Genomic DNA, 20,148 nt, shown 5'->3' with positions numbered 1-20,148 from the left:
AAAAAATAAATATATAATGGTATCTAAAATCTTATACATATCGGGAAATTCAATGAAAAGTTTGTCATTAGCTCTGTAATGAAAATTCTTAAAATAATTATAGCTGACAAAAACACTATTTAAAAAGATTCTTTAAATTGCTAATTTTAGAAACTATACTGGCCATGGATCACTCTTTACAATTAATCTGTTTATGGTTACAAATGAGAGCATTAGAAAAACCAAAACCTCTGGCTTGTCACAAACACTGAAATAACAGGTATATTAATCTATCATTAGTTGTTTAAAAATTACTCATGTGAGAACCATTCTGGTCCTTTTCAATGGACAGTTCATAAATTTTTAATAAAAAAAAGGCTAAGAAAAACTTTTCTTGAAAGAAATTAGTAAATTGAGGACTACGCTATCTATCTTGGAATTTTATAGCCAGCATGAATTTCAATTGCCATGACCAAGCCAATGGTACACAACACTACACATCCTTCCACTCCCCACACACTTTTTAAATCTCTGGCCTACACAATGCAGAGATGGAGGAAACCTCCAGTGCCGTCAGACAACTAACACACTTTGCCACGAGCAAGCTCGCCCAGTGGAAATTGGGGCTCAGTTTGAGGAGTATTGTATCTCTCATTTCCCTTGCATAGTTGTATCTGCTCCAGAGAGGATGGAAAAGCAGCTGGATGAAAAGTAGTGTTCAGGATATTGTCAATTGACTCTTTCCAAGTTTTGGTGTTTTTGCCTTGTGGGGGTCCTAGTAGAGGCAATGATTTCCCCTCTGGGGAGATTATTCATGGTCACTGTGTAGACCACTCCCCAGGGGTCAGTGTTCCCGATCGTGATAATCAGATGCTCCCAGGATAGTTTTTTGCATTGCCTGATCATCGCGGAATATCTGTTCCTGGTTTCTCTGTAATCCTGTCTGAGGTTATCGACTTCTCTAGATGGCCAATATCTTTGGGCACGTTGGAATGCCCACCTTTTGGAGCTAACTTACCATCTGAGAGCTTCAGTCTCTCAGAAGGGAAGTTGTGTACTCTACCATCTCGCCAAGGGAAGATCAATCACCTTCAGAGGACATACCACTGATCCCCTTAATAACCGAGGTGTGGAAAAATAGAGACTATCAACATACCTGCAATGGGCGTCGTCCAACCTGCAGCAGTAACAATGGTTCAACTCAACCAAGGGTGCAATAACCAGGAAATTTCTTCCCAATATAGAAAGTTTATCCCAAATCACCAAATGGTTTTCTCCAGGCCTTCATACCAAATTTTTTACTTACGGGGCACAGCTCCATCCAAAAGCTCGTGGACCTTGGAACTCTGAGGACCTCTTCCCCTCTGCTGCTGTTGTGATCCAAAAACCTGGGAACACCTCATGTTCGAGTGCCCACAATATGAGGATCTCTACTGCATTCTGATGACAAAAATGTATTACTTGCCAAAACATCAGGAACACCAACTCCTGGACAGTGCACAGGAATATGAAACATTCAGCAAATTTGCCAGCAACCTCTTTAAAAGATGCTGGACTCTATACCAAAGCCACGCCAATCATAACTTCAACCTCTGAGGACAGTATCAAACCCCAACCACATGGAATTGGAACCACAGAGAAATCTTGCTACTGTCAGAGCTGTTTCCAAATCTCCCCCCCCCCCCAAGTAACAACAACTCAATTCCATGAGCACCTACCCAGGGCACCTAGTCTAATTAATCTATCTGAGTGGACCACACTACTGAAAGAGACACTCATACCGGACTGTACTTCAATACAACCACCCAGTTAGGACAGTTAGACTAGGCACCTAGTCTAACTATCCTAACAGAGCCAACCGTCCCACTGAGAGTGACACTCATACTGGACTGGACTTTAATACACAAGATTTGACCAATGAATTGGTGCCAAATCCGTGTAACAACAACTCACAGTGCTCCCTGACTAGGACACCTTGTCTAATTAATCTATCAGAATGGACTATATCACTGAAAGAGACACTCACACCGGACTGGACTTGATCACTGAACTGAGCCAAGCTCATGCTTGCTGAAATCCTCAATAGAGTGCTACTGGACCTGACTTATCACCTAGACTAAAGAAATAGGACAGGACCCTGGATATGACAAACACACTTTCGGGTTCCTGTTTAAGAAGGATACTGACTGACTGGACATACTGGACTGGACAAAGATGTACGAGGATGGGAACAGACTCTGTACTGGATCCCCTCCCCACCAGACCAGACTGCCACATTCAAATGTCATCTCTTGTAACATGGCAACTTCAGCTATGTACTCTTGCATGGCTCCTTTCATTCCCAATCCCCTTCCCTTTCTTCCTTGTCTTCCACCCACTCTTGACTATTCATCACCTATACTCTACCTACAAGTGTTTTTTTTTTTTTCTAGGTCCTTGCCACTGAAAGCTCAGGCAATTAGGCTGCAGTACCCACCAGAGATTTGGAACTGACTGGCTACCTCCCATAGGTTAGTGGTGGGCAACATGGGGACTCATCAAGGGGCCCCGTGTCAAAAAGCCAGATGTTCAACACAACCAAAAACTACACTTCACAAAACAACACACACACCTCTGGCTTTTACAGAGTACTGTATCACCACACAGAGCAAACTGTGCAGATGTGGGAAACCACTGGAGGTTTCCCAGAGCTGCACAGTTCCCACCCAAACACTATGCCATGAGTAAAGTTTGATCCTGGAGACTTGCATTATTAAGTGCTTTCACTTGAAGCTTCTCTCTAATCTTTTTGGATATGTATAATGTGTGTCTAAAGGCAGGTATTTTTCCTAAGGTCTGAAATATTTCTGTTTTTAAAGTAATCCTTAAGAGTCTAGACAACCAAAGAATGAACTGAAGTCATATCGCCAGATTGCTCTTTTGCCAATTTTCGGCAAAGTATATAAGAGACTGATCATCCTAAGATATCAAACAAGATATGAATCCTTGGGCTTGTCATCTTCAAAACAATATGGACTTAAAAAGGGTAATTCTACTGAAGATGCAATCAGAAAATTAATTACAACTGTTCAGAAGGAGTTGCAGTGATATGTGCTCAGTTTGTTTGTGGACTTCATGGGTATGTTCGATGCCCTGTGGTGGGGTAGTATCCTATGCAGGGCTGGAACTACCTTCTGCCCCTGACATCTCTTTAACATTTTTAGGGATTACTTTTCTAACCAGGATTATAGTTCAGTCTCGTTGGGAAGCAGAGTACTGTGTCATGGAGCACGGGTGTCCCCAGGGGTTGATCTTCAGGTCTAATATGTGGAACACGGTTTTGGATGAGTTTTTGGAGCATGTATGGGTGAGACTTGTGCCATCTCCAATGCAGATGACTTAGTTTTAATTATTGCAGGTGATTCTCAGAAAATAATTGAAGAAAATATAGTTGTACACGTTGGCACTAATGATATTAAGAGCAGGAGACGGGCAGAATTACTTAACAAGTACAAGACAATGCTGAAAAAAAAGCCGTGAGTTAGGGTTGAATTTGAAAGTGTCTGCAATTCTGCCCAGACATGATAGGAGGGAGTATATGATGAGAGCCTTGTCAATCAATTCGGCCCTGGAGAGATTGTGTGCAAGGCTCAAGGGGTAGAATTTTTCTCAGCCTGGTCTGTGCTTGTTAACAGGAGAGACTGCTTCTACAGGGCTGGGATACACTTAAATAGAAAGGGTGCAAGAATATTTGCTGATGCTACTGAGGCAGAGTTAGGTGAGTCAGAAAACTGCTGGCCTGGGGGGGGGGGGAAATACATGGACTAATAGATTAACAGTAGCCGCTGGCAGAGGAAAAAGTGATTCTTGCACTACTTCTATTGAAATGCAATTGAGCAGCAACCTGGAAAGCAAGGCAATGGGAATTTCCAGGACTGCTGGGAGTCCTAGTGGAACATGTAAATATATAGGCTATGTTAGGGTAACTAAGAGTAGAAACAGGTGCATGTATACTTGCATGTACACCAATGCTAGGAGTATAGTTAATAAATTCGATGATCTTGAAGTGCTAGTCAAGACATCAAAGGCAGCTATTGTTGGGATATCAGAAACATGGTGTCACACAGACATCAGCAGAGCAGAACTGGAATTTGGGGAGTACAATGTGTACAAAAAGGATAGACAGACAGGAAGGGAGGAGGGATTATGCTGTTAGTTAAGAAACACATGAAATCTAAGGAAGTGCATCCAATTGATGTGGGTGGACAATGCAATGTTGAATCTGTTTGGTGTGACATAAGCACTGGGAAAGGAAAAATTAGAGTAGGTGTATGTTATAGGCCTAATGAAGCTGATGAGTATAATGAGCAATTGTGCAGAGAAATAGAGTGGGCCAGCAAATTAGAGTGTCTTATAATGGGGGATTTTAATTTCCCGGATATTGATTGGAATTTGTGAGTTGGTCACTCACACACTAGCAAGGCTTTTGTGGATTTATTGGATGACTGTTTTCTACAGCAGCATGTTCGAGAGACAACTAGAGGGAGTAATACCCTTGATCTGATTATCAGTAGTGATTCTTCATGCATCAAGAATCTGCAGATAAAGGAACCACTAGTGGCAGCGATCACAGTGTGCCGAAGTGAGATTTACTCAAAAAATAACTACCATCAAGGGTAAAGGGAAGGGTTTTTGCTTTCGTAAAGGTGATTACGGTGGTCTGAGAGAGTATTAAAATTCTATACAGTGGGACCAACTGATGATGTTACCAACAGAAAATTAAAAATGGGAAGCATTCAAAGAATTAATCTTGGAAGCTACTAGACTTTTCATACCAACAAAGATATATTGTTCAAGATTTAGGCCTAAATGGATGTCAGATGAACTAATTAGACATGTGACAGAGAAGAAAAATGCATGGGATACATATAAATTAACATGTGACACAGAAGCCTATGATAGATATAAGCTGGTCTGTAACCAAGTTACAAAGGAGGTTAGGCAGGCAAAGGCAGATTACAAAAAATCTTTGGCAAAGGATGCAAAGAAAAACAGCAAAGAGTTCTTTACTTATGTAAACTCTAGAAGGAAGGGGATTAATCAGATTGGTCCACTTGATATCGATGGTTCAACTGTTGATGACCTGCTCAGGTAGCTAAGAAACTAAATGAATATTTTGCATCAACATTCACACATGAGGAGTTATTCAGGGAGGGGAATACCAGAGGTGTATTAAACTCTGGCAGTAAGCTAGATAACCTTGTAATAACTGAGAGTAAAGTGGAGGAGAAATTGTTGAAGATAAACACAAGAAAGGCACCTGGGGTGGATGGAATCTATCCAGTTATATTAAAGGAGGCTTCAAAGGTAGTAAGCAAATGCTTGGCCATAATTATGAGAGCTTCCCTGGACTCAGGGGAGGTACCCATGGACTGAAGATGTGCAAATGTTACCCTAATCCACAAAGGAGGATCAAAGGGTAATTACAAGTAATTACAGATCTGTTAGTTTAACTTCTGTTCCAGGAAAATTAATGGAGGCACTGGTTAAAGAAGCATTGCAGGATCATCTAGACAAGACTTCAGTTATAGCTCAGACACAGCATGGGTTTGTTAAGGGGAGGTCTTGTCTGATTAATTTGATTGGATACTATGATGTAGTCACAAAGGAACTGGATGCAAAGAATAACTTTGATATCATATATTTGGATCTTAGAAAAGCCTTTTGATATTGTTGCACACGAAAGACAGCTGCACAAATTGGAGCAGTGTGGCATTTGAGGCAAATTGCTGCTATGGATAAAGGGATAGTTGAGTGGTAGAAGACAGAGAGTGGTAATCAATGGACACTGCTCTTCATGGACTAATGTTATTAGTGGAGTCCTCAGGGTTCAGTGTTGGGTCCATAGTTGTTTTCTGTATTTATAAATGATATTGATGATGGTATATCAGGCTTATTGTCCCAGTTTGCAGACGATACGAAGGTTGGCAGGGCTGTTAGTGACACTAATGACAGTACACTGCTGCAGCAGAATCTAGAAAAGTTGAGCAGATGGGCTGAGAGGTGGCAAATGAAGTTTAACATTGACAAATGTGAAGTACTACATATGGGAAGCAGTAATCCCAGAGTAATGTATCAACTCGGTGGTACCACACTGACAGTGGTAGAGAATGAAAAGGACCTGGGTGTAATTGTGCAGGCAGATATGAAGTTTTCTGAGCAGTGCAAACAGTCTGCAAGAGTAGCTCAATGGTGTCTTGTCAACGATATACAGGAATTTTTCTAGCAGGGATAAGGAGGCAATTATCCTCTTGTATAAGGCAATGGTCAGGCCACATCTTCAGTACTGTATACAGGTCTGGAAGCCTCATTTTAAGAAGGATGTAGAGCTGTTGGAATGAGTATAGAGAAGGGCAACAAGATTAGTGAATGGAACAAAGGGTTGCGCTTATGAAGAAAAGCTTAAGTTTTGCAAATTACAGTGTCTGGAGATTAGGCACCTGTGAGGTGATCTGATTGAGGTGTATAAAGCCTTGAATGGTTTGAGCATGCTCAATGCGGATGGGATCGCTCCTCTTGCTCAGAATAATCGCCTGTGAGGGCATAAATTCAAATTGAGGAAAGACGGTTGTAGGATAGATGTGCGGAAGTTTGCATTTAGCCAGCGGGTGGTTGATTGCTGGAACAAACTTCCATCTGTCATTGTAGAAGTTGAAAGCTTAAATAGATTCAAGGCAAAACCTGAAAAACATTTGGAGTGAATGGATGGGTGAAATAAGGATTTTTTTTTTTTTTTTGGCTGATGCTATATAAGCTTGCTTTCTTGCATCATGTGCCTTTACTAATGCTAAAAGGCTAGTTCGATACTTCATGATCTTCTAAATTGGTCAAATTTACATAAGCTACAGATTTCCTTTGGTTATTAGCATTAGCATTAGTAGAGGCATTTGATGCAAGAAAGCAAGCTTATGCAGCATCAGCCAAAAAAAAAAAAAAAAAAAAAACCACTTCCACTTCACCCCTCTGTTCATTCAAAATACCTGTCCAGCTGAGCCTTAAACTTATTTAGGCTATCAACTTCCATGACAAGGGATGGAAGTCTGTCCCACCAACCAACCACTCGCTGACTAAAGGCAAATTTCCACACGTCTATCCTACATCTGTCTTTCCTCAATTTGAATTTATGCCCTCTCAGGTGATTATTCTGAGCGAGAGAAAGAATCCCATCAGCATTGAGCATGCTCAAACCATTCAATGCTTTATACACCTCTATCAGATCACCTCGCTGGTGCCTAGTCTCCAGACACTGTAATTTGCAAAACTTAAGCCTTTCTTCGTAAGAACACCCCTTTGTTCCATTCACTAATCTTGTTGCCCTTCTCTGTACTCGTTCCAGCAGCTCTACATCCTTCTTGAAATGAGGCCTCCAGACCTGTATACAGTACTCTAGGTGTGGCCTGACCATTGCCTTATACAAGGGAATAATCACCTCCTTATCCCTGCTAGAAAAATTCCTATATATCATTGACAATACACCATGAGCTACTCTTGCAGCCCATCTGCACTGCTCAGAGAACTTCATATCTGCCTGCACAACCACCCCCAGGTCCCTTTCATTCTCTACCACTGTCAGTGTAGTACCACAGAGTTGATACATTGCTCTGGGGTTGCTGTTTCCCATGTGTAGTACTTTACATCTGTCAATGTTAAACTTCATTTGCCACCTCTCAGCCCATCTGCTCAACCTTTCCAGTTATGCTTTGAAAGGGTAAGTGAGTTTGACTAAATCACCTCTTGTATGTTGTGGAGGCATCTCCCTGAGGTATGGAAGGTGTGTCAGGTATTTGGGTTTGTATCTGGAGGAGCATTTTTTTTTTGCACAACATGTGAAATACTTGAAAGAGAAAATTAAATTACTGTATTCCAAGCTTTGGAGAGTTACTAGAGTGAAATGGGGAATTAACAGCCAGCCTTTAAATTTATTATATGAAAGTGTTTTTGTCCCCATAATCACTTATGCCTCTGGAGCTTGGTTTATGAAGGCTAAAAATTCAATAATAAAAAAACATCTCCTTTTGGCCAAGAGATTTGCTCTTCTGGGTATTACCAATGCTTATTGCACCATATCTACAGATGCTATTAAGGTTTTGTCTGGCAAATTGCCTGCTGATCTGTTGATCATTCATGCTGGACTTATGTATTGCTTCAGGTGGGGTATCCCTGTGGTGATATTAGGTGTTGAGTCCTGCCCAGAAGGTGGGAGGGGGGGCTAGTGAGGTGACTGGTTGCAGTAAAGCAGAGAAGAATCTATAATGAGCTTGTAAATATATGACAAAATCGTTGGAGCAGCTCTGAGAAAGGCAGAGAAATGTTATTGTTACTGCCCTCTGTGTCTCTATTGTGAATTACAGGATTAGACTCTGGTTGCAATTCAGTTTGTATACCTGTTTCCTGCTGACGGGCATGACTTAATGTCTAGGCTAAGTCAATTCAGCTTGGTCCCTTCTGGCTTTTGATTTTGCAAGGAGATGGAGACTGGCATTCATATCGTGCTTCACTGTCCATATTATGTTGACCTGCAAAGTGAGCCTAAGAGAAGGGTCCATACCTTAACTAGAGATAATTTACCAGTTTTATTTGTAAATCGTCATAATTTTAAGCTTTTTTGTTGTTATGTACAAAATGTTTTTAAGAGAAAATTCCGGTTACTGGATCAAGCAGAGCATGGTGTACCTGTATGAGCACTGGTGGATCCAGAAAAAAAAAACACAAATAAGGCACAAAATAATGCACAGAACAAAGCAAATATGACACTCAAATGTAATGTGACTGGCGGACACAGGCACACAGCTAAACTCTGAATTACTTTGAAGTAAACATTATGCATGACCAAACTGTGTGACACCACGAACTAGAATGGTGATCACATCAGCATGAGTGTTGCAACTGTAGTCAGTTGAAAATAGCTAGCTAGGACACAATGTAAAAATAACTATAATCCTATGTTAACAATGAAAAAAAACTTTTTTTTTTGTAGCTAAAGGGAATTTAAATGATTGGTGCATATTTTCCAAAAAACAACAGTTATTGTGCAGAAAAAGAAGGTAAAACTTCAATTATTCTCGAATTGATATAATCCAAACTTTCTTGAAAGATACTGTGAGTTACAGCTGGTAAATGGAGTGATTTATAAAGTTAAAAAAAAAAAAAAAAAAAAAAAAGTCAACCTCGCTCTTCTTTGTAAACCAGCAAAATAAGCATCTATACAGGCTATTCTAATAGCCTGTTAAGATTTAAAATACTGAATGAATGCCACACTGTTTCTTAACACTTTTCATACTGTTAAAAAGTACACAATATCAATTTAGTATGACAATTACTAATGACCTCGCACAGATTGTTCATTTACCTACCAGAATACAAGACAATCCTAACCACACAGCCAACATGCTTAATCTTTTTCTCACAAACAACCCTTCTAAGTACATGGTCAAGGTGAGTGGTCCTCTAGGCACCTCAAATCATAACTTTGTGATGGTCTCTTCTCCAATGATGCCATTCTGTCATGGCCATTCTCCACCCTAGCCGAGTGGGTAAAGTACTTGCCCGGCAACCCAAAGGTCGCGGGTTCGATTCCCGCCTCGGGCTTGGATCAAAGTACTGCAAAAACCTTGGGAGGTGCAATATGGCCACAGAAGCCGATGCGCCAACAACTACCAAATCAAAAATCAAAAACCATTCTCCACCTCGCATTCTTTGGCATTAGTTGCCTCTACCGTCTCTGCCAACTTACATAAGTTGGTAGAGACAGTTTGGGAGAATTTTGATGAAATTAACAAACTCATTACTTCTAGTATAAAAATATTTTGTGAAATTTCAATGAAGTAAATGATATGCTATAATTATAAAGTCTGCCTTTGGGATTGTATGCTTAACAAAGAGATTTCCAGTACCACATTCATATCACAATACAATACTGTACCACGTTCATATCTTCAGGGCAGAATGTGCTGATCCCACAGGAGCTAGTTACTGTTGGTGACTCAATTGTCAGGGAAACGGGATATATATTGTGCAAAAAGGGGGTAGGTGGAATAGGACCAGGGTATGTCTGCTAAGATATCAAACAAGATATGAATCCTTGGGCTTGTCTACTGAGAAAAAAAGATAGATAAAGTTGATGACATCGTAGAGCAGATATCTTTTAAGGGCACAAAAGGTGATATTGTTGTGCACGTTGGCACTAATGACATTAAGTGTAGGAGAGATCTATGGATTTACTTAGCAAGTACAGGTCAATGTTGAAAAAAAAATGTCGGGAGTTACAGTTATTTGAAATTGTCTGCAATCCTACCCAGACATGAAAGAAGGGAGTATATGGTGAGAGCCTTGTCAATCAATTTGGTCCTGGAGAGACTGTGCAGGGCTCATGGGGTAGAATTTTTCTCAGCATGGTCTGTGCTTGTTAACAGGAGAGATTACTTCGACAGGGATGGGATACACTTAAATAGAAGGGGTGCAAGAGTGTTTGCTGATGCTATCGAGGCAACGTTAGGTGGGTAAAGCCTCCCCCAAACTGCTAGCTTGGGGGAGGCTTGTTTGTTTATGGGAGCTTGGGGGGAATTCACAGACTAAAATATTAACAGTAGCTGGAGGCAGAGGTGGAAATGATTCTTGCACCACTTCTATTGGAATGGGCAGCAGCCCGGAAAGCAAGTTGCTAGGAATTTCAGGAACTGCTGGAGTCATGAAACAAGTAAATACATGGGCTGTGTTGGAGTAACTAAGAGTAAGAACAGGTGCATGTATACTTGCATGTACACCAATGCTAGGAGTATAGTGAATAAATTTGATGAATTTGAAGTGCTGGTTAAGACATCCAAGGCGGATATTGTCCGGATATCAGAGACGTGGTGTCACTCAAATATAAGGAATGCAGAATTGGAATTTGGGGAGTACAATGTGTACAGAAAGGATAGACAAGGTAGGAAGGGAGGGGGGTTATGCTCAGTTGTCGACTCGTGACTCTGATGTATAGGGGTGCTGTTTCGGCAACAAGACTGGTGAAGGGAACAAAGGGGTGCTCTTATGAAGAAAGGCTTGAGTTCTTCAAATTGCAGCTTTCGGAGACTAGACACCTGCGAGGTGATATGATTGAGGTGTATAAGGCCTTGAATGGTTTGAGCAGACGCAATGCTGATGGGATACTTCTGCTTGCTCAGACTAAGAACCTGAGGGGGGCACAGATTCAAATGGAGGAAAGACAGTTGTAGAATAGATGGGCAGAAGTTTGCCTTTAGCCAATGGGTAGTTGATTGCTGGAACAAACTTCCATCTGTTGTTGTGGAAGCAGACAGCTTAAATAAATTAAAGGCAGAACTAAACATCTGGAACGAATGGATCAGTGAAATGGGAAGGGCCTTTTTTTTTTCTTTTTTTTTTTGTCTGATTCTGTATAAGCTTGCTTTCTTGTAACATGTGCCTCTACTAATGCTAATATTCATATCATGATAACATATGTTTCTTGTTAAGTCCCTTGTACAAACTTGAGGACAAACTAAGCTTCATGTTAAAAAACTGAAAAAAAAAAAAAAAAATTGCCTACTTTGCACATTTATATGGCATGCAATTTGAAATAACAGTAGATATTTCATACAGATTGAATGACATCAAGAAACAAGTTGTTTGGGGAATTATGGACAAGTTTTCTAAGGTCATATATATGACTCAATGATGTATTATATATAGTTGCAGGTTTTTTTTTTAGCATCTTAAGTAATTTCTAGATAATTCAGTATTTTTCGTGACTTCTAAAGTAATTTCTGGATAATTCAAAAAAGTGTGATTTTTTTTGAGTGCTGATTTGTGAATTTTTTTCTGTATTAGTCATATCTGCATTTGTAGCAGTGTCTGTCTGCTACTTCATGATCAGTAAAAAGAGATATTGTTAATAACCAGAGAATTGGAAAATGTTCTCCCTCTTGTCATCTCATCCCCTTCTGACACTTATGTAAGGCATCTTGAATTGACATGGCAAATGATGCAAGAAAGCAAGCTTATAAAGTAACAGCAAAAAAGAAACAAAAAAAAACAAAAAGAAAAACAAAACTAACTACCTCACCCATCCATCCGCTTCAAGAATTTGTCTAGTTCTTCCTTGAATTTATTCAAACTATCCACTTCCACAACAAACAAATGAAAGTTTGTTTCTACAATCAACCACCTGTAAACTGCAGTATTGGAAATCAGGCCCGTCAGATAAGACCTGATTGAAGTGTTTAAGGCTTTAAATGGATTCAGTAAATTAAATGCTGATGGCCTTTAACTTACTCTTTCTTGGATGATACAGATAAGGGAACATAAATTTAAACTGAAAAAGGATGGTTGTAGGATTGATGTGTGAAAATTAGCTTTGAGCCAGGGAAAAAGGAATCTGGTGTTGTTGAAATAGGCAGTTTGAATAAATTTAAGGAAAGACTGGACAAATTATTAGACAGGGGTGAACAGATGATGTGGGTAATTTTCTTTTTCTCTTTTTTTTGTTGCTACACAAACTTTTTCCTTGCATAATTTGTCACTACTAATACTAAGAGACTCTTAAGTAGTCTTACAGTGCCTGATTGGAGTTGAACCAAGGCCTCTCCAAACGACTGACAAGTGGTATAGACCCTACTATATAGTCACTGAGACTGGCTCATACCAAATTCTTGGCAACCAATTTAGTCTGTCTGTGGAGAAGAAGGAAGGAACTTGCATTTATTAATATTATGACCAAAACTTTGTAAAACTGTTACCAAATTAAAGACTTGAAATAAGATAATCACAAATGTTGAATTTTGCAACTTAGTTTTTTTTTTTTTTTTTTTTTTATGTGAACCCCAGAGAGGTATTAGAACCTATAGTACTTAGTACCGTGCTTGGGTTGGAGATTGAGAAGACAAAAGAAGATATTTGTTGACATTGGACTTGAACTTCTGTAGATTGTAATTTTCAGGAAATATGTATGAAGGAAGGTTGTTCCAGAAAATGGCAGTTGAATGAATAAATGAGGAAGATGAAAAGTTGGTTCTGTGGGTTTGAAGTTGGACAGTAAATGGATGTTAGCTGGTGGTGGCACGTGTTCGGACTGTTTTGAAAGAGAGAGCGGGAATTATAGAATCCAATTCAGAAGAACAGTGCCCATGGAAGTATCTGTAGAAGAGGCATACAGCAGAAACAGTGCGTCTATGAGAAGGCGAGTAGAGAGACTCTGTTAGAGATGAATCATTAATTAACCTAACTGCCCTCTTCTGAATGGAATCAAGAAGCCTGAGAGAGGTTTTGGGGGCACCACCCCAGTTGTGGGAACAATATTCCACGGCAGGGCAGATTTGCAATTTATACAGAGTGAGCAGCTGTTTGGAAGAAAAGTAACGCCGAGAGCGAAAGAGAAAACCAAGTTTTTTAGATGCAGAGGAAGCAATATTTGTAATGTGCTTGTGCCAAGAGAGATTAGGAGTCAGGGTAATCCCCAAAAGAGATATATCATTTTGCCTAGAAATCGGAGTGTCACTAAAGATAAGCATAGGAACAGAAGAATCCTTTTTGCGAGATATAAGACAAGACTGAGTTTTAGAAGGGTTGAAATCAACTAAGTTGTCTTTGCCCCACTGGAGAATTACCTGAAAATCGGCATTTAAGGAATTGGTAGCAAATTTTCTAGAAGTTGAAGCTGATTGAGCAACACAAGGTTTCTCAAAATGGAAAGTTGAATGCAATGTGCTATCATCGGCAAAACTATGGATAGGATTTCCACTCAATGGAAGATGGTCATTGATATACAAGAGGAAAAGAGTGGGGGAAAGAACTGAACCTTGGGGGACACCGGCATTAGTGGAGAAGTTAGAAGACAGAGAGCCATCTACCATCACCCTCAGTGAGCAATCAGAGAGAAAACTGGATAACCAATTACTAAAAACAGTTGGCAAACCATAAGATGGAAGCTTGTTTAGAACACCTTTATGCTAAACACGATCAAAAGCCTTTGAGATGTCAAGAGCAACTACTTGTGTTTCACCGAACCTTTCCATTGAATTAGTTCATAAATGGGTAACATCAGCCAGAATATCACCAGTGGATCGACACTGACGAAATCCATACTGGCGATCGTTGATCAGACGGAAGGTTTCTAGGTAGTTTAAGAGTTGGCGGTTAATTGATTTCTCCATTACTTTAGAAAGAGTAGAAGTAATTGCAATGGGATGATAATTGGATGGGAGGGATTTGTCACCCTTTTTAGGAACTGGCTGGATACGAGCAAATTTCCAAGCAGAAGGAAAAACACCTTTGGAATAAGAAAGTGAAAAAAGGAGGCAAAGAATAGGAGTAAGTTCAGGAGCACAAGTTTTGAAAACAGGTGGAGAAATGCCATTGGGACCTGGATCTTTCTTAACATCAAGATTCATCAAAATCCTTCTGATATCTTTTTGACGGAAGACCACAGGAGGCATTGAATGGAGCGTGTTGGGAATGGTGGAAGGTGTTTTACCAAGACCATTAATACATGAGCTGGAAGAAAAATGGGATGCTAGCAGATCAAGTTTTCTACTCTTAGCCTGTTCAAACTCTAGTTTGGACTGATTAATAACTGCTTTACAATTATTGCGAGCTTTGGTGTAAGCAGAAAATGAAACTGAAGAATTAGAAACAAGCCAATTACGATATGCAACAATCTTCTCTTGGACAGCCTTAGCACATTTATTGGAAAACCAAGATTTAGATAAACGACGAGATTTTAAAGTGGAGTGTGGGATAAAGGATTCCATTCCTGCAAGAATAATTTCACTGATACCTCTGAGCAAACGTTGACATCAGAAGTTTTGAAACAGTAATCCGACCAAGGAAAAGAAAAGAAGTCTCTCAGGTCATCCCATTTTGCATTCTTGTAATGCCAAACAACACGAGGTTGGAAATAGCCATGAGATAACAGTTCCATTGGAGAAGAGACAATCACCAAGTTGTGAACTGAAGTGCCTAAAGGACCTCTCACTTCGACCGTGTACTTACAAGGGTTGTTTGTGAGGAAAAGATCAAGCATATTGGCTGTATGATTAGGATTGCCCGGTATTCTTGTAGGTAAATGAACAATCTGTGCTAGGTCATTAGTAATTGCAAAAGCCTCAGCATCATGACCTGCTGGGTCGGTGTGACTAGAAAATGGAAGCCAGCTGGAATTGTGAACATTAAAATCACCAAGGAAAATTACCTCACTGTTAGGAAAGTTGGACTGGAGAAAGTCAAGTTGCAAAGAGGTCCAAGTGATTAGTGGAGTTGGGAGAACGGTAGAGACAACAGATGAATTTGACACAATGAGGTAGAAGGATTTTAAGCCAGAGAAGATCAAAGAGAGGAGATTCCAAATTGCCAAGTCTCTGACAGGGAATATCAGAACGGACATATGCACAAGTACCACCTTTGAGGTGAAAGAAATCATACAGCGAATAATTTGGGCATCTGAGATGAGCAGTAGTTGAATCAACCAATAACTGAGATTCTGTCAGGAAAAGTACATGAGGTTTGGCAGACTGCAAGTGGAAATGGATCGTTGAGATTAGAAATGAGACCACGTATATTTGTGAAATGAATTAGGAAGTCCTTGGGAGGTTTAGATCTTTTCGCAGATAAGCTTGCTCTATTAGTTTGACAATTCATGGTGTATTCAATAGTAAGAAAAGGTGCGTGGGACATGCTGTATGAAGTAATGAAATTTTTGGATATGGCGTAATGTGGTAAGAATATACCCAGATCCTTGACATAACGTAGCCTCAACAATGCTCCCCGCATACACACTACTCGGACTCCCTCCAGTCACTATCTGGCAGAGTAGAGGTAGCAAGATTATACACTAGCTGATCCGGAAGCCTCCTAGAGAGTTAGCAATAGGTTCGGTCCGGTGTACTAACTAGCGGCCGGCCTGCGAACACCATTTTAGAGCTGTACCCTCGAAATGTAAGGAAGATTGCATCTCGCCATGATGTCCATCATAACCTCAAAAGTCATCAGTCATACTGCACGATGGAAGAGATGAGGAAGGGCTGACCGGAACTTAGCTCTGGAGACTAAACATGGGTTCCACCACTTCAAGCCTCCAGTAAGCAAAGTGGTGGTATTTCACCGGTTGATGAGAGTCATCTACCACCTAGTACTACCACCTAGTCATCTACCGCCTATAGAGTTGCCAATAGGTTCGGTCCGCTGTACTAACTAGCGACCGGTCTGTGAACACAGTTTTGGATAGAGCTCCAAAACGGCCTGTGAACAGTTTTAGAGCTGTATCCTCGAAATGTAAGGAAGATTGCATCTCGCCATGATGTCCATCATAACCTCAAAAGTCATCAGTCATACTGCACGATGGAAGAGATGAGGAAGGGCTGACCGGAACTTAGCTCTGGAGACTAAACATGGGTTCCACCACTTCAAGCCTCCAGTAAGCAAAGTGGTGGTATTTCACCGGTTGATGAGAGTCATCTACCACCTAGTACTGCCTGGTAACATAGAGGGGCGGCGTTCCTCCATGTGGTGTGGGCGGCACACCTCGACCCCTACTTACGTTGCACCATGTACTTGTGCATGGAGGTTATACCCAGGATTACTAACAGTCCCACCATCGTGAAGGTGCAAGCAGAGGATTTGGCTGTCACAGACTGTCCAGACTTCGCCGATATTGGGTCCACTTGATTTGAGTGTCACACGAATATCAGTTCCATCAGCGTTTTAGACTCCCAGGTAGCAAGTACAGCTTGTCTGGCATATCTGAGAGAATGTCTGTGACAACCTCAAGGACCAACTAGTTATCAACTAAATAGGATTTATACTTGTTCCAATATACAATAAACTCTCCCTTTAATGGATTTAAAAAAAAAATGGATTCGGAGGGTTGTTAAAAATATTTTCATAAAATATGTAGAGTGCCAGGGAGCAAAGATTTTAATCGTCATCACCTTCCAACAGCTTACAAAATGTGGACACCAGAAGAAAGTTATATGAACCTCCAGCATGGGTATTAAAGAGCTCTTCAGGCTCTAAGCTGCAAACAAAGTTTCCACTACTACTATACAACAGCAAAATTTCAAGCTCTGTTTTTTTTTTCTGCATAGTAAGTTGTAATACTGCATTCTACTGCATAATAAATGGCAAAAAAAAAAAAAAAAATGCATAATAGGCCATTTAATGTTTTTATTTCATAGTACAGCAATTTTTCATAACATTCTAGCAATGTTGAAAAAATTGTTTGTTGGTTTGTTTGTTTGTTGTTTGGTTTTTAGGAGCATTAGCAAATAAGGCCATATTGCTTCGAGATATGCGGTGGTCTTCCCTGACCTTTCCGCATCCTCCATATTTGGTGGTGACGGGCTCGAACCCCGGTCTAATCAAGAAGCGTGTACTACGCACTGCTGCTCCTTCCCACCTGGCTACGGAGGCGCCGTTGAAAGAATTAATAGAATGTTACGAAATATATATTTGATTTTAATGGGCAATCACATTTAGTGGACAAGTGTTCTCCCACAAACTGAAGTGAGGTTTTACTGTATGTGTGTGGTTCCAAATGGTGTAATTAAATGCACAGATAGCTGGTATTAAAAAACATTGTGAAAGAAAGCATTATGAAAACATTAGGAGAGCATTACTTCCTAATTCATTTCACAAATATACGTGGTCTCAATTCTAATCTCAACGATGTCCATTTCCACTTGCAGTCTGCCAAACCCCATGTACTTTTTCTGACAGAATCTCAGTTATCAGTTGATTCAACTACTGCTCATCTCAGATGCCGAAATTATTCGCTGTATGATTCCTTTCGTCTCAAAGGTGGTACTTGTGCATATGTCCATTCTGATATTCCCTGTCAGAGACTTGGCAATTTGGAATCTGCTCTATTTGATCTTCTCTGGCTTAAAATCTCTCTACCTCATTGTGTCAAATTCATCTGTTGTCTCTACCGTTCTCCCAACTCCACTAATCACTTGGAGCTCTTTGACTTCCTCTCTTTGCAACTTGACTTTCTCCAGTCCAACTTTCCTAACAGTGAGGCAATTTTCCTTGGTGAGTTTAATGTTCACACCAGCTGGCTTCCGTTTTCTAGTCACACTGACCCAGCTGGTCGAGATGTTGAGGCTTTTGCAATTACTAATGACCTAGCACAGATTGTTAATTTACCTACAGGAATACCGGACAATCCTAATCATACAGCTAATACGCTTGATCTTTTTCTCACAAACAACCCTTGTAAGTACACGGTCGAAGTGAGAGGTCTTTAGGCACTTCAGATCACACCTTGGTGATTGTCTCTTCTCCAATGGAACCTTTATCTCATGGTTATTCCCAGTCTCATGTTGTTTGGCATTACAAGAATGCAAAATGGGATGACCTGCGAGACTTCTTTTCTTCTTTTCCTTGGTCGGATTACTGCTTCAAAACTTCTGATGTCAACGTTTGCTCAGATCGTGTCGGTGAAATTATTCTTGCAGGAATGGAATCCTTTATCCCACACTAAACTTTAAAATCTCGTCGTTTATCTAAACCTTGGTTTTCCAATAAATGTGCTAAGGCTGTTCAAGAGAAGAATGTTGCATATTGTAATTGGCTTGTTTCTAATTCTTCAGTTTCATTTTCTGCCTACACCAAAGCTCGCAACAATTGTAAAGCAGTTATTAATCAGTCCAAACTAGAGTTTGAACAGGCTAAGAGTAGAAAACTTGCTTCTTGCCGTAATGGTAGCCGAGCATTCTGGTCTCTTGCCAAAGCTATTGGCCGCAACTTTTGCCCATCTCTGCTCCCACCTCTGTCCAAACCAGATGGTTCTGTTGTCACTTCAGCCAAGGATAAAGCTGACCTGCTAGCATCCCATTTTTCTTCCAGCTCATGTATTAATGATCTTGGTAAAACACCTTCCACCATTCCCAACACGCTCCATTCAATGCCTCCTGTGGTCTTCCGCCAAAACGATATCAGAAAGATTTTGATGAATCTTGATGCTAAGAAAGCTCCAGGTCCCGATGGTATTTCTCCACTTGTTTTCAAAACTTGTGCTCCTGATCTTACTCCTATTCTTTGCCGCCTTTTTTCACTTTCTTATTCCAAAGGTGTTTTTCCTTCTGCTTGGAAATTTGCTCATATCCAGCCAGTTCCTAAAAAGGGTGACAAATCCCTCCCATCCAATTATCGTCCCATTGCAATTACTTCTACTCTTTCTAAAGTAATGGAGAAATCAATTAACCGCCAACTCTTAAACTTCCTAGAAACCTTCCGTCTGATCAACGATCGTCAGTATGGATTCCGTCAGTGTCTATCCACTGGTGATATTCTGGCTTATGTTACCCATTTATGGACTAATTCAATGGAAAGGTTCGGTGAAACACAAGTAGTTGCTCTTGACATCTCAAAGGCTTTTGATCGTGTTTTGCATAAGGTCTTCTAAACAAGCTTCCATCTTATGGTTTGCCAACTGTTTTTAGTTATTGGTTATCCAGTTTTCTCTCTGATCGCTCACTGAGGGTGATGGTAGATGGCTCTCTGTCTTCTAACTTCTCCACTAATGCCGATGTCCCTCAGGGTTCAGTTCTTTCCCCCACTCTTTTCCTCTTGTATATTAATGACCTTCTTCCATTGACTGGAAATCCTATCCATAGTTTTGCCGATGATAGCACATTGCATTCAACTTTCCATTTTGAGAAACCTTGTCCTGCTCAATCAGCTTCAACTTCTAGAAAATCTGCTACCAATTCCTTAAATGCCAATCTTCAGGTAATTCTCCAGTGGGGCAAAGACAACTTAGTTGATTTCAACCCTTCTAAAACTCAGTCTTGTCTTATATCTCGCAAAAAGGATTCTTCTGCTCCTATGTTTATCTTTAGCGATGCTCCGATTTCTAGGCAAAATGATATATCTCTTTTGGGGATTACCCTGACTCCTAATCTCTCTTGGCACAAGCACATTGCAAATATTGCTTCCTTTGCATCTAAAAAACTTGGTTTTCTCTTTCGCTCTCGGCGTTACTTTTCTTCCAAACAGCTGCTCACTCTGTATAAATCGCAAATCCACCCTGCCATGGAATATTGTTCCCACATCTGGGGTGGTGCCCCCAAAACCTCTCTCAGGCTTCTTGATTCCATTCAGAAGAGGGCAGTTAGGTTAATTAATGATTCATCTCTA

The 20,148-nt window shown here is 40.4% G+C and overlaps 1 protein-coding gene across 1 annotated transcript in view; it reads right to left on the bottom strand.

Moving 5' to 3' along the window:
* LOC150088452 (WD repeat-containing protein 27-like) overlaps positions 1-20,148 on the bottom strand; it is a 316,886-nt gene that overhangs the window by 294,371 nt on the left and 2,367 nt on the right. The gene's annotated exons all lie outside the window — the stretch shown is intronic.

Source organism: Mastigoproctus giganteus, chromosome 3 (assembly GCF_048544385.1).
Source record: "Mastigoproctus giganteus isolate SK-2022 chromosome 3, ASM4854438v1, whole genome shotgun sequence".
In the NCBI taxonomy this organism is placed as follows: Eukaryota; Metazoa; Arthropoda; class Arachnida; order Uropygi; family Thelyphonidae; genus Mastigoproctus; species Mastigoproctus giganteus.
Note: the sequence above shows the minus strand (reverse complement) of the source record. Positions and strands in the feature narration are given on the sequence as shown.